At 39.6% G+C, this 13138-nt stretch overlaps 1 long non-coding RNA gene across 1 annotated transcript in view; it reads right to left on the reverse strand.

The window, feature by feature from the left end:
* Nucleotides 1–1693: 1693 nt before the first annotated feature.
* The window catches only part of LOC129336488 (uncharacterized), a 35003-nt gene continuing 23558 nt past the window's right edge, over nt 1694–13138 (reverse strand). The window contains exons 2-3 of the long non-coding RNA XR_008597722.1: nt 6294–6481; nt 1694–1891 (exon numbers count right to left, since the gene is read on the reverse strand). This is a non-coding gene — a long non-coding RNA (uncharacterized LOC129336488). The remainder of the gene's footprint in view (nt 1892–6293; nt 6482–13138) is intronic.

The raw sequence follows: 13138 nt of genomic DNA on the forward strand, positions 1-13138 counted from the left end.
CCATTGGTCCATGAAACCAGACATCCCGGCACCAAGCAATCGATTCCCTAGGCAATGTAGGAGCCACCCACAGACCTTCTGCTTCCCCTGAAACACACCAATCTTACTCTGAAAACCTTGATAGGCAGCTCTGGCTGCCAACTAGAGCTCTCATTATTCTCTACTTGAGCATTTAGTATATAAGACACAGCACAGAGCTGTAGTTTCACTTTCCAGCTGGTAACCAGCTTGGAGGAACTGTTTGTTGCAGGAGTTTTTTTCTGATTGTGCCAGAGGGAGGCTTGGGGCTTGTGTTGCAGCAGGGCTCTGGGTGGGAGCAAGCTTATTGGATTTCCTCAGCGGAGGGCTCATTCTTGTTTCTCCTTTATTTTCTTTCAATTCTTATTTGCTTGTGGGGCAGTAGGCTAGCCTAGGGCTGTGCTGCAACCCAGTCTCAGAGCGTCAGTCACGCTCTGGGTGCAAGCTTATTGGTTTCCTTGAGGGCTTACTCTTCTGTCTCATTTTCCCCCTTTCAATTCTTATTTGATTGTGGTGTGTTGAGCTAGCCTAGGGCTCTGCCAATTGCTGCAAGACAATGCAAGTCAATTGGCATTTGCAGCTCCTATTTTATGTACTGGAAGTTTCCTGGGGGCAGCCACTTTGGGTGGTCTGTAACTCGGAAGTCTGAAATGCAATCTTGGCCAAACTTGGAGGGTGGCTGGAGGAGAGCCTGATGAAGACACACTGTGAGTTTCACATCTCTGAATGTGAAGGAGGCAGTGCTATGACCCCTGAAACTGATGACCACAGACTGATAAACCAGTCCATGAACCAGGGTGGGTCCATGAATGGTCCATGGTCCGTGGTCCGTGAAATGCAACAGCCCACAGACCATTGGTCTGTTTTTCCTGGGCCATGACCATGTCTAGTGGCTATCCGTTGATTGCTCATGAGTTTCACAGACATTTTGTTCATTTATGATTATAAAACACAAAGCAATCTGGAGGAATTTGAAGTTTGTTTATAGAGATTTAGGGCCAAGCTACACATGACGAATGACATTTGAACAGCAAGTGCATTTCTCCCTGTTCACTTGCCCTCCACTCAATCCACTTGCCGTTCAAGTGTCATTTGTCATGTGTAGCTTGGCCCACTGACAAAAATGTAGTGTGAGATAGTATAAGCGTTGTAAATGTAAAGCAAGCAGATTTAATAGATTTTTCAAGGGAGATAAAGTCAGGATTTCAGCCCATGTAATGGGCAAGGGGGAGAAGACCAAAAGTATCCACTTTTCTTTTTAGCAAAAGATGACTTCTATAGAGATGATAATCTGAAAACCTGCCATAAGTGATAGACCATTCATTTCGAAAAACTTGGTTTTCACAACATTTCAGAGTTGGTTATCACAGCACTGTTGCTGTTTGATTCCTTCAAAATCACACTAATGACTGTAAGCTAAGCCTTTGTATGGGTGGAAAGGGGGACAAGGCTGTTAGTGCCTAAATCCAACCTTGAAACTGTAGCCCATGCATGCAGTTAGCTCACAGTGAGAGTACAGTACCCTGGAATGATACTTTCTAAACTTTGAGCTACTTTCCATTCCAATTGTATATTTTCTGAGTACATATCCTAACAGAAACAAAACTGACTAATGGGACCATATTGCTGTAAAAGGAACACTACATATCATTGTCAAAACTTTATGCTGATTTTATTAAAATATGTTCTCTCATTCCTCATTTTCAGTCAACAGTAATGAAAGCAAGCAAGACAGAGTTATCTATTGCAGAATGAAACTGTTGGTGTCAGCATAAACATTAGTTTCCATGATAAAATCTTCTGGTCATCTCCGTGGTGGATTTTTCTTCTCTGATATTCTCTTTAGCATATATTCACTATCCATATTTGTCTTCTGTATGTGCAAAAAGAACATAGGGGACAAATATCAGATCAGAAGTTCCCACTTCCTTAAAGTCTTCACACTTAACATGCCAGCTAAAAGAGAAATTTGCAGAACCTCTGGCATACTTCTAGTAAATGATATTTTTTTCCTTTTATAGCATGTTAAATTGTTGTGTTTAATTGACTGAATTAATCCAAAAGTGTAAACTGAAGTGCTCATGTAACATTTAGGTCTATTGAATGCATAAAGGATATCCAATTCTAATTTTTAAAAGCTGTCAGAAATTCTTCACAATAACCTGTCAGTTCATTTTTATTATTCAGTATTAAAATATCAAAAAAACTATCTTAGTTTCCTTTATAATTCTAATGAGAAAATGCTTGAAATTAGTACATTTAAATGTGCAAATTGCAAATTGACAGTATCTGGTATTGCAGTGCAGGATGATATGACGCTGGTTGTGAGATCAAGATGGTACAATGTGACATTAGTTCTTCATAAAATAAGTTAACAGACAAGCCTTATTGACACTTCAAAATGGCTAATTTTGACTGCCATTTGAACTTTGAGAGGTGTCTCATAATATAGTCTTAATTAGCACAGAACACTGTCTTCAAAACAATTAAGAGGCAAGAAACCCATTGAATGCTGTCACATTGTTCAACTCATCATAATTAATAATGTATTTTGGTATTTTCAGCTTCTATGAAAATCTTATGCAAATTTTTAAAGGATTGATTGACCATTAGAGACCTTCCCTTTTATTCATATTCATTAAGATTTTTTTTAAAGCCCTGCTGCTAAATTGAATTTATTGTGAGCTACTTACTAATGGCATAATGTGTTTTATAAATAGCACAGCAGGGCACATGGAGAAAGAATGTTTTTGTAGTGAGGGGGGGTGGGAATCTTTGTATCTGCACATCAGCAAAAAAAAGTCATTTGATTGTTTTAGGGAGGGGAAAAAATTTCTCCTGATTCAGAGTTAGTTACAGATAAATGGCATGAGGGAACTAACTCTTAAAGGGTCTTCACAAGATTTTTTTTTTTTTTAGGATAAATGCAGCTGCTAGCCTTCATGGAGATCTCCCAGAATTACAGCCGATCTCCAGACTACAGATGTTTGTTCCTCTGTAGAAAATGGCTGCTTTGGAAGACAGGATCTTTGGCATTAAACCCTGCTGAGGTCCCTCCTCTCTCCCAAACTCTGAGTTCTTCAGGTTCCATCCCCAAATTTCCCAACATGGAGTTGGCAACCACAAGGATAAGTGATCCAAAATAGTTACTATTCTCTACTTTTGCCCTTCAGTGAGGATGAGGACCAGTCATCATATGAAGGCCATGAAAATAGAGTTTTTGAAAAAATGAATCCCACTTTCCAACACATACTTCAGCAATTAAGCTCTGTATCAGATTTTGCCATGTATATGTTTTTACCTGCATCAAGAGTACAGTTGTATGGTTACCTGAATTTTGACCTCAGGGGATGTAGTGTTAATGGCAGACTGTGGTCTGCCAGGTTCCAGGTTCTGTCTTAAAACCTTGTGGTGACCTGGCAAACCAAGGATCAGATCAGGATTCTAGAGATGAAATCTTTGTCCCATTGGGAAGCATAGATGCTTCAGGCAGACAGGAATGCGTTTAGAATTCAGACTGTTCTACTGCCACTGCCTATGAAGCTTCTTTCTGCCCAATTTACTTCACTGGGTTTTCACTGGCTGCCTCCACCCCATTTCCCTTCATTCTGTTCTTCCACTTTTCTTTACGATGAGGATTCATGTTTCAGGATGCCCCTATGCAAGCCCTGCTAGCCTGATTATTTGACTTGCTGGGTTGTGGAGCCACGCAAGTGATGGGGAAAGATCTGCCCTTACCTTAATGTAGAAGATGCATAATATTTACAAAATAGTACCGAACAACAACAACATTCTATTCATAGACCACCCTTCAGGACAATTTAACACATGCTCAGAGCAGTTTACAATGTTATATTATCCCCATAACAATCACCCTGTAAGGTGGGTGGGGCTGAGAGAGCTGTGAGTGACCCAAGGTCACCCAGCTGGCTTCAGGCGGAGGAGTGGGGAATCAAACCCAGTTCTCCAGATTAGAGTCCCACTGCTCTTAACCACTATACCAAATTGACTTCCCTTGTCTGTTCTGTTTTTGACCCGTTTTATGTTACTCTGTTGTTTCCTGGGAATTTTAGTTCTCCTATGGAGGAAGCCGCTTAGAAAATCCCCCTCACAAGACAGCTGGTATAAAGAGAGAATGTTGGGCAGCAGCTGCATGAAGGATTTGCAAGAACAAAATCAAGAGAACTGAAGCTGCTTGATTTGGGAGCTGACTGTCTAGTTCATAATAACTATTGAGATTTGTAACAAGAATATACATATCCTGCCATTCCTCCAAGGAAGTCAGAATAGCATACACATTTCTTCCTCTATTTTGTCCTCACAAAAACCCTATGACATACATATTGTGGAGAGTAAGTGACGGGCCCATGGTCACTGCCTCAGTTTCATGACAAAGTAGGTATTTGAAGTCTAGTCTCTAGTCTCTAGTCTCTGACTCAAGCTTTAGATTTCATGTAAATAACTTTGTTTTTTGCACTTACGCAGCAGTTGGATTGGACACCTGCTCTGTTGTATGCTGAACAAATGTATGCAGAATCTCATTTTACATTCTGAGCCAGAGAACTTTGGGGGATTAGTCACTCAATTTATCAAACAGCCAAGCAAGTTGGACATATTTGTATTCTAAATTAAATCATTTTGAACTTCAGCAACATCACTTATTATCTCTGGATATGAAAAAAATATAATGTGTGGGGTAATCTTGATTTGGGACATGCGAGGCAAAAGTTGTACCATTGAGCTGGAGTTCCTATTTCTGCTTTTTCTGGCTCCTATTTTGTCCTTTTCTCTCCAGTTATTTTCTCTTATTCTTGTCCTCTCCTGCAACCTTTCCCATCAATGTATCTAATTCAAGGAAATGGTTAAGCTTTATTAAGGAAACCTTTTCAAACAAGCTACCTTTTAAAATAAGGTGGAATAGATACTTTCTGAAAGATAAATTTTGATCATATAAATACTTTAAAGAATATCATTAAAAGAGAAGGCTGACAAGTTCAACTAAAAGTCATTTTTCAAACCTGTATCTAATAATAATGAACTAACAACTTAACTAGGCTTTGGTCAAAGCTGTATTTCAGTGGAGAGGATGCCAAAAAGTTGTCATCTGCTATCAATTATCAGAATTTCCCCTCTCATTATGGCTAAAAATTACCTCATGTTTTAGTGAAATGACACACTAAATTTTAGTACTCTAAAGACTGAACTCTAGTCCCCCCTCCTTCCCCCACCACCAATCCTCCAATTTCTGGATCAAATTCCAGTTTGGGTTTGCGGACCGATTTCATCCTCATGAAACAATTCCGCAGTGTGGCTTATTCAAATATTTATTTACTTGCAAAGATACTGCACTATCAGTCTCATCTCGTAAAAGACACTGACCCCTGCAAACGCTGTAGTCAATGGCTGTGTGACCCAGAATCTGGGTCACACAGAGCTTCTGTAGATATAGGTACAAACAGAGCTTCTCTCGGTATAGATTTTACTGGACATTTCTGTGTAGAGGAAATTCCATAGGATAAAGAGATCCACACTCAAGATGATGGACTGTTCCATGTTTGGTTATTTTTTGTATTTGTTTTTGTTCTCTGGTTTTCACTGCTGGTTTTGTAAATTTGGTTGTATTACATATACATGTTGCACATTTTCTTATATCTTATATCGTATATCTTTTTGTTCTCTGCTTTTCACTGCTGGTTTTGTAAATTTGGTTGTACTACAAATTCATGTTGCACATTTTCTTATATCTTATAAGATACAAGATATTTATAGGTTTAATTCACATCATTTATATGTGCAAATAAGAGAGAGCTGATTGATCGATGTGTAAGTAACAAGAAAATGCATACTTTTAAAGAAAAAAATTAGGTGCCAGGAAAAAGGAAATTGCATGCAAATAAAAAATTACAGAATCAATTTGTGTAAGGGAGAAGCAAAATTAAAATGGGGATTTGGGGAACAAAACAGCTGGAATGAGATACTAGAAACAATTCCTTATGGGCACAAAGTTGTGATCTCTAAATAAGTTAACACAGGATGCAGTTCCATCTGCAGAAGCTCTCTGTGTCCATTGGAGCTCCTGGGAACTAGATTGTCTGAGTGGGATTATCCATGTGATGTATGAGTATGCAGGAAACACAAACTCTTACTCTCATACATGTGCACATAAAAGAAAGGAATAACAATCCTCCTGATAAATAGCTTTTGGGCACTAATTTCCCATTATGCACACTAATTAGGGATGTGCATAATGGGAATAACAAGCTGAAAATACACACAGAAAGCACTGGTTCCACTTGTTAAAGTAGCTTTTGGAATGGTGAACCGAATCCAGGAAACTGAATAGTAATGAGTCTCTCCCATCAAAAAATCTGTGTGTTTCATTTTGGACCTTCCAGCAGCAGGCAGGTACTGGGCTCTCCTGGCAGGACAGCATCATGTTTTCCTGAACAGCACCAACTGGGTCCTAAGGAGAGAGAGACTTTATGTTATTAATTAACTCTGTTGGTGGAAAGGGAGAATGAGACCAGTGTGCTTGAATGCTTGTATCCCCCCACCCTGTTGGCACCCAGAAAATGGCATGTCTTCCTATAATAATAATAATGATGATGATAATAACATTCGATTTATATACCACCCTTCAGGACAACTTAATGCTCACTCAGAGAGGTTTATAAAGTATGTCATTATTATCCCCACAACAAAACACCCTGTGAGGTGGGTGGGGCTGAGAGAGCTCCAGAGAGCTGTGACTAGCCGAAGGTCACCCAGCTGGCTTCAAGTGGAGGAGTGGGGAATCAAACCCGGCTCTGCAGATTAGAGTCCGGCACTCTTAACCACCTCACCAAACTGGCTCCCTGCCAATCGGGTCTCTGCAAGGAGAGATACCTTTCCTCCCTCCTAACAGCTTTGGAAACATTTGGAATTTGAAAGGCTGCAATTCAAAAGAGACTTCCCTGGGAGTAAGCACTATTGAATAACATGGGACTTGTATCTGAATAGACCTGTTTAAGGTTGCTTCCACAGTCTTTCAGGGCTCTCTCTTTTTCTGAGTCAAATGTCAAACATGTACCTACTCTGTCTTTTCAAAAACAATCCTGTCTGCCCCCACAGTATTCATTATTGCTGATCTACTTTAAAAAATCATTTTATTTAGATAATGTACGTGCTGCCTCTCCAGAGACCCAATGTGGCATACAAAGTAAAAAACAAACAAACAATAAAATCATATTGCCACCCCATATGGACAGAAGAGACAGACACAAGTGTTGGGAACTAATGGGCCAATTTTATTTGGCAACAACATATCATTGAACATATATACAAGACAAGGACCTAACTAGCAGTACAAGTCAGGCCCTCGTGTCACCTTGGACCTCCGTCCTGACCTGTCTGGGTGAGCCCCACTGCCCTGGGCGTGAGCCATCCACATGCATGGCTGGGACCTGGCCAGCCAGGCAAATGGTTCCCCACTCCAAGCCTATAGCACCTCGCCATATAGCAGGAGGACCGTACTTGTCTAGGGAACATGGGACTTGCATGGACAAAAGCCACATGGAATGAGTGCTGTAATTAAGGATGGGAATTGGGCGAGATGGAGTGAAAAGGTGGCTGGATCCAACCCACTGACATGTTCTGGTCATCAAGACAAAACATGGGTAGAAGCAGTTCCTCCTCATCACTTTGTACTAGCGCTACCCGTCCCTAGGGTTGCCATCTCTGGGCTAGGAAATCCCTGGAGATTTGGAGGTGGAGGCTCCAGATGGTGGTAGAAAATCTTGAATTACAACTGATCTCCAGGTGAAAAGATCAATTCCACCACCAAAAATGGCTGCTTAGGATGGTGCACTCTATGACATTATACCCCACTGAGGCCCCTCCCCAAACCCCACTATCTCCAGGCTCCACCCCAAATTCTCCAGGAATTTCCCAACCTGGACCTGGCAACACTAGATATAATGCCATAAAGTCGACCCTCCAAAGGAGCTATTTTCTTCAGGGGAAGTATCTCTGTAGTCTAGAGAACAGTTATAATTCCAGCCCAGATCTCCAAGCCCCACCTCTGCTGCCAGTCTTTGCTAGTACCATGTGGAATTAATTGGCAGTCATTTTAAATCTTATGACCCAGCAATTTTCATAGGCACAAAACAAAATGAAACCAGTTTTTAAACATAAAAAGATATATTTTAGAATGAAGGGAACTGTGTGTTCAGAGATTCTCATTCCCACTCGTACTTAGAGGCCTAAAAGAGGACAATCTGGTGGGCCGAGTGCACTGGTACTGCCACCTGCCCACAGGTTCCTGAGCACAACATCTGTGCTAGATCTGTGATGAAGATCAAACGTAAGACTTTGTTTTTATTTAAAGCCCTTTTCTGTGTGACGAGGTCACTGTCATTGTAGCTTGATATGAAGATCAGATGACACCTCTAGGGATACACAGAGATATTCTATCTTCTTAGAAGGGCAGTTCAAGACTGCAGACAAGAGAAGGAACAGGGCTATTTGAACAATTAAGAAAGTGACAGTGTAGGGATAAAACTCCATTAAAGTTGATATTTTTAATTCTGTAAGCGATGGCTTGTAGTAGAATCAGCAAAGGCTCTAAGTGCTTTCTGATGGGTAGCTATGCAAGTTTTTAAATAAATTAATAATAGAAATTATATGATGGATGATTCCAAAAAGACAGATAGTGGAAGCTTCCCATTAGATCCAGAAAGCACTTCCTGTTGGTCACATCACTTTATGATGCATGAAAATAACTCTAATTAATCTCAGGCGTAATGTGATATATAATTCTTGATGCCGTTTGCCACAGTAAGAAGCCCATTTGTCAAAGAAGTGAGAGAGATGAGTCAGATTTGAAACATGTAGCAAGATGAAATTCAGCAATTGATCTCAAGGGACAGGACTGATGAGCCTGATGAATTCTGAGCCTACAACTGGCCAAACCTTGGGTAAGTTTAACATAATACCAGATTGCTCATTTACCCTACAAATGAAGATGCCTGACACAAGGCTTGGGTTTATTGTTATTACTGGGTTTATTACAGATAGCGGAGCTGCTCCTTAAAAACTCTTCCCACCCTCCATGCAGATTAACCTCTGCCCTGGACTGTCATATTGCTGCTAGCATTATGGACAATCCCACCCTGCCTCAAGACATGCTCTGGCAATGCTCTACATCTCGCTTTTCCTCCCATCAACTTTCCTCCATGTAGGACAGCATTGTGGTTCGACTCTTGGAGGACCCACCCTGTGAGTATCTCTTTCCACAACTTCTCAACTCCTTGCCATGAGAGGCTAGACTAGGAAATCTTCCTCCATCCCTGAATGCTTCAACATGCTACCCATTTTTTTTAACTTTCAGTCAAAAACCTCATTGCTCAGACCATTGGGGGGTGGGAGTAGTTTTACCTAATGCCCCTCGCTCTACTTGCAATCGAGTCCAGCAGGCTCTTGCATAGGTCACTAAAAATAAATTACAACCTGACAAGGAAAGGTAAACTCCATAGTCCCTTTATAAATGCATTAGTGAATGTGGTAAATTTGATGAACCATGAAGCTGCCTTATACTGAATCAGATCATCCGTAAATCAAGGTCAGTACTGTCTGCTCTAACTGGTTGCGGCTCTCCAAGGTCTTCATATCACCCTGATCCTTTTAAATGGAGATGCCAGGGATTGAATCTGGGACTTTCTATATACAAGCAGAGGCTCTTCTACTGAGTCACTGATCTCCCCATGATTTCCTCATCTGCAACCACGCAAATTTTACTTTTCTCTCTAGCATGTCTAACTTTGCAAGCTAACCACCTGATCCTCCACAGTTAGTAATGCTACTGTATCTCTGTGCATTATTATTTAAATATATTCATATATTATGTTAATTAGGACTGTATGCATCCAATTATGTCATTGGTTTCATGAAGCCTATAAGCTTTCCTTAGCCCAGACTGAATGTCCATGATATAACATGTGAGAGGTCAACTACAGACTCCAGATGCATGTCCATTACAGAACAAATCCTTAGTCCCATCACAGGCATGATGAAAGGCGGATGATCAGCTGAAATCTTGGCCTGGTGTAAAACCCTCATCATATGTTCAGTGGTTGTGTAATCATTAAAATCATGAGAATTTCACCGTTGGATCTTTCCCCCCCTAATACAATCCATAAATTTAGCTCACTTCTATAACGTTGTGAAAGCAATCTTAATAAACATTATTTCATTCTTTTAAAAAAAAAATGTATTCCCTGCTGGATTCCCTGCCTGGAATCCCCTAAAACAGCTGGCTAACTTAACCCTCAAAAGAAAGAGTAATGCTGCTATAGCAGTAAATGACAACTCAACACTCACGCAAAAATCACACCTGTGAGAAAACTTGTCTGCCAGGGTTAGGATTACAAAATATCTGTACATTGAAGTGAACTATGTGAGGACTTCCGGTTTCAGGTCGGATAGCGTGGGACGCTTGTACTTCATCCTCTGCTTAGAGGCTGCAAATTTTAACTCTAGAGGCTTTTAAATATTTGTTTTTAGTTTCTTCTCCCCTCCTTTCCTTCTCTCTTATCCTCTGCTTAGTCTTTCTGCCTTTGTTTAGTGTTTCTGCTCTTTTTAAAGTAGCGATGCAGTTACACAGTTACAGAGCTACTGTTCTCTCCCGTTCTGAGGGTTTTTTCATCTTATCTTACTTTCAGTTTTAGCTTTTAAATTGCCAGACTTGCTGGCTTGTGGCCACACTGTTGAGGAAGGAGCTGGTTGCTGGCATTTGATGTTTTGGCTCTCTAAATTCTTTTTTCAGGTGAGCTAGAGTAAGGCAAACAGTTTGAGTAGGGCGGTTGTTGACCCAAACGCTGTCTCTTGCCTGAGAACTGGCTGCAAGCCTGAAGAGGTTTGCATGAGAAAAGCTACTCCTTGTATTCCCTGTATTTCTCTCATCTAAGCTAAGAGTTCAGCCTTTTCCTCTTAGGCTTTTAAACTATGCTAAGCTTTTAAAGCTGAGTTACCACCTTCACGGCCAGCTAGAAGCTGATTGATGACCTGCTAGGGTGTTGTCCCAAGCAGGTTGGAGACTTTTAAAAGCTCAGTGAATCAATGCTATCTGAGAACAATTTTATTTATATACATATATATACACACACACACAATATAATTATCAGTTTGGTTAAACAAATTCAGTGAACAGGAAAAAAAAGTAAAGGAATAAATCCATTATAATAAATGCATTTTCAGTCCAAAGTATATTGTATATATACAATATAATTATCACTTTATATTTTATCAGTTTGGATATATATATATATATATTATATTTTATATAAATATCCATATATACATATGAAATATGTTTTAAAAGATTCTTTTTACTCAACATATAAGACTAATTTAGTCAAATTGTTGTCCTTTCCTGGTACTGCCATTGCCGTACTATTTTATATTATATATCAAGGAAGTGAACTAGGTGTGTAGAGATATATAATTTACCTATTGTATAGGTTGTATTAGCTACATTTGTACTGAAACATATTTTTTCCCTAAGTGATTTCCAGTCTTACTTGGAACATTCACTGTGAATAAACAAAATTAAATTATGTCTTCCCTTTTAGATTTGTAGATTAAAAATTGAAACATGAATTTTCAGCATTACATTTGTTTCAAATGGTACTTTATATTTTATCAGTTTGGATTTAATGGAGTGACTATCTGCAGTAGTGGAGTATAAGTATAGTCCTTCTATCACCTTTAAAATGTTCAGATAGAAATAGCATTCTTTTACAGCTTTTAGTGATGCACTGGTAATAAAAGACTACTTTTCTCTTAATGGAATAAAACATTGCAGTTCTGACTTCATGTTTCTGATGGGATGAAGGGTCAGTATACTTTGAATTGAAAATGCATTTATTATAATGGATTTATTCCTTTACTTTTTTTTCTGTTCACTGAATCTGTTTAACCAATGCCGAGGGATAGCAAAGATGTTACTCACTGAGTCTAAACAAAACCCTGCATTCACCCATTTCACCCAAGCATTCATCAATACCATGTTAATAAATATACAGTCAATAAATACTATACCCCCAGACTCTAGTACTTGCTTTCCTTCTTCTCCCTAATGCATAGACCAAGAACATAATTATTAAAAATTGCATAGGAATGTATATTAAACCATCTTTATACCCATGTCAGCATTAGTGGTTAGTTTGAGATAGTTTCTGTATAAGTATTTTCATAAACACCTAAGATAGGGTAAGGCACATAGGGCAAACATTTGTGCATGCTTTTCTCCATGCCTGTTTTCCTGGGTCTTTTACTATATTGCTCTTTGTTCTTCCATCATTAGATTAATTTATTTAGATATTTATCTCCCATTTTTCTTCCCATGGGGACCCAAAGTGGCTTACAAATCATTCTTCTACTTCATTGGCATTGTCTCCCTGCCAATCCTAGAGATACCCCTCCCCAACTATCAGCTTTGGAAATGTTTGGAAACAAGACTTGAATCATAGGCTGCAACTGGAAAGACTCTTCTCTAGGAGGAAACATTATTGGATAACATGGTATTTACATCTGAGTAGACCTAATAGAGGTGCATCTTGGTTTGTTTTGCAGTGCTACCTGGGCACTGGCCAGTCTATCCCCCACCTCCCATCAGGGCACTTGTATGATTGCTGTGAGTGACCTCTGAGTAGGAGGTCCAGAACAAAACATTCAAAACTGGGAATGAATCTTCTCTTCCAGAGTAAGAAGCTGCCACCATCCTCTCTTGATTAAACCTTCAGCCATGGAACAGAGAGGCAAGTCTCCAGCCCTATCAGGTTTTAAGCAGGAAGTCAACCCTGCTTGAGTTCCACTGAACAACTATTTGGGTAGCTGTGACCAAAATGGGTCAAAGTGCTGGACTCAGATTGGAGCTTGCAAATTCCCAAAGAACACACAAGATTATACTCCAAAGAATTTATTAACAGAAGTGCAAAAAAGTACAGAAACAGAATTGTGAAGATAGGAAAACAACAAAACTAGGTAGTCTACCCTACCACACTTAAACAGGCTGTCAGTGTTCTAGCCTGAGGTTACTTTTCAGGCTAAAACAAAAGAGTCTACACAGAGTTCCATTCTCAAA

This window comes from Eublepharis macularius, chromosome 10, assembly GCF_028583425.1.
Source record: "Eublepharis macularius isolate TG4126 chromosome 10, MPM_Emac_v1.0, whole genome shotgun sequence".
Classification (NCBI taxonomy): domain Eukaryota; kingdom Metazoa; phylum Chordata; class Lepidosauria; order Squamata; family Eublepharidae; genus Eublepharis; species Eublepharis macularius.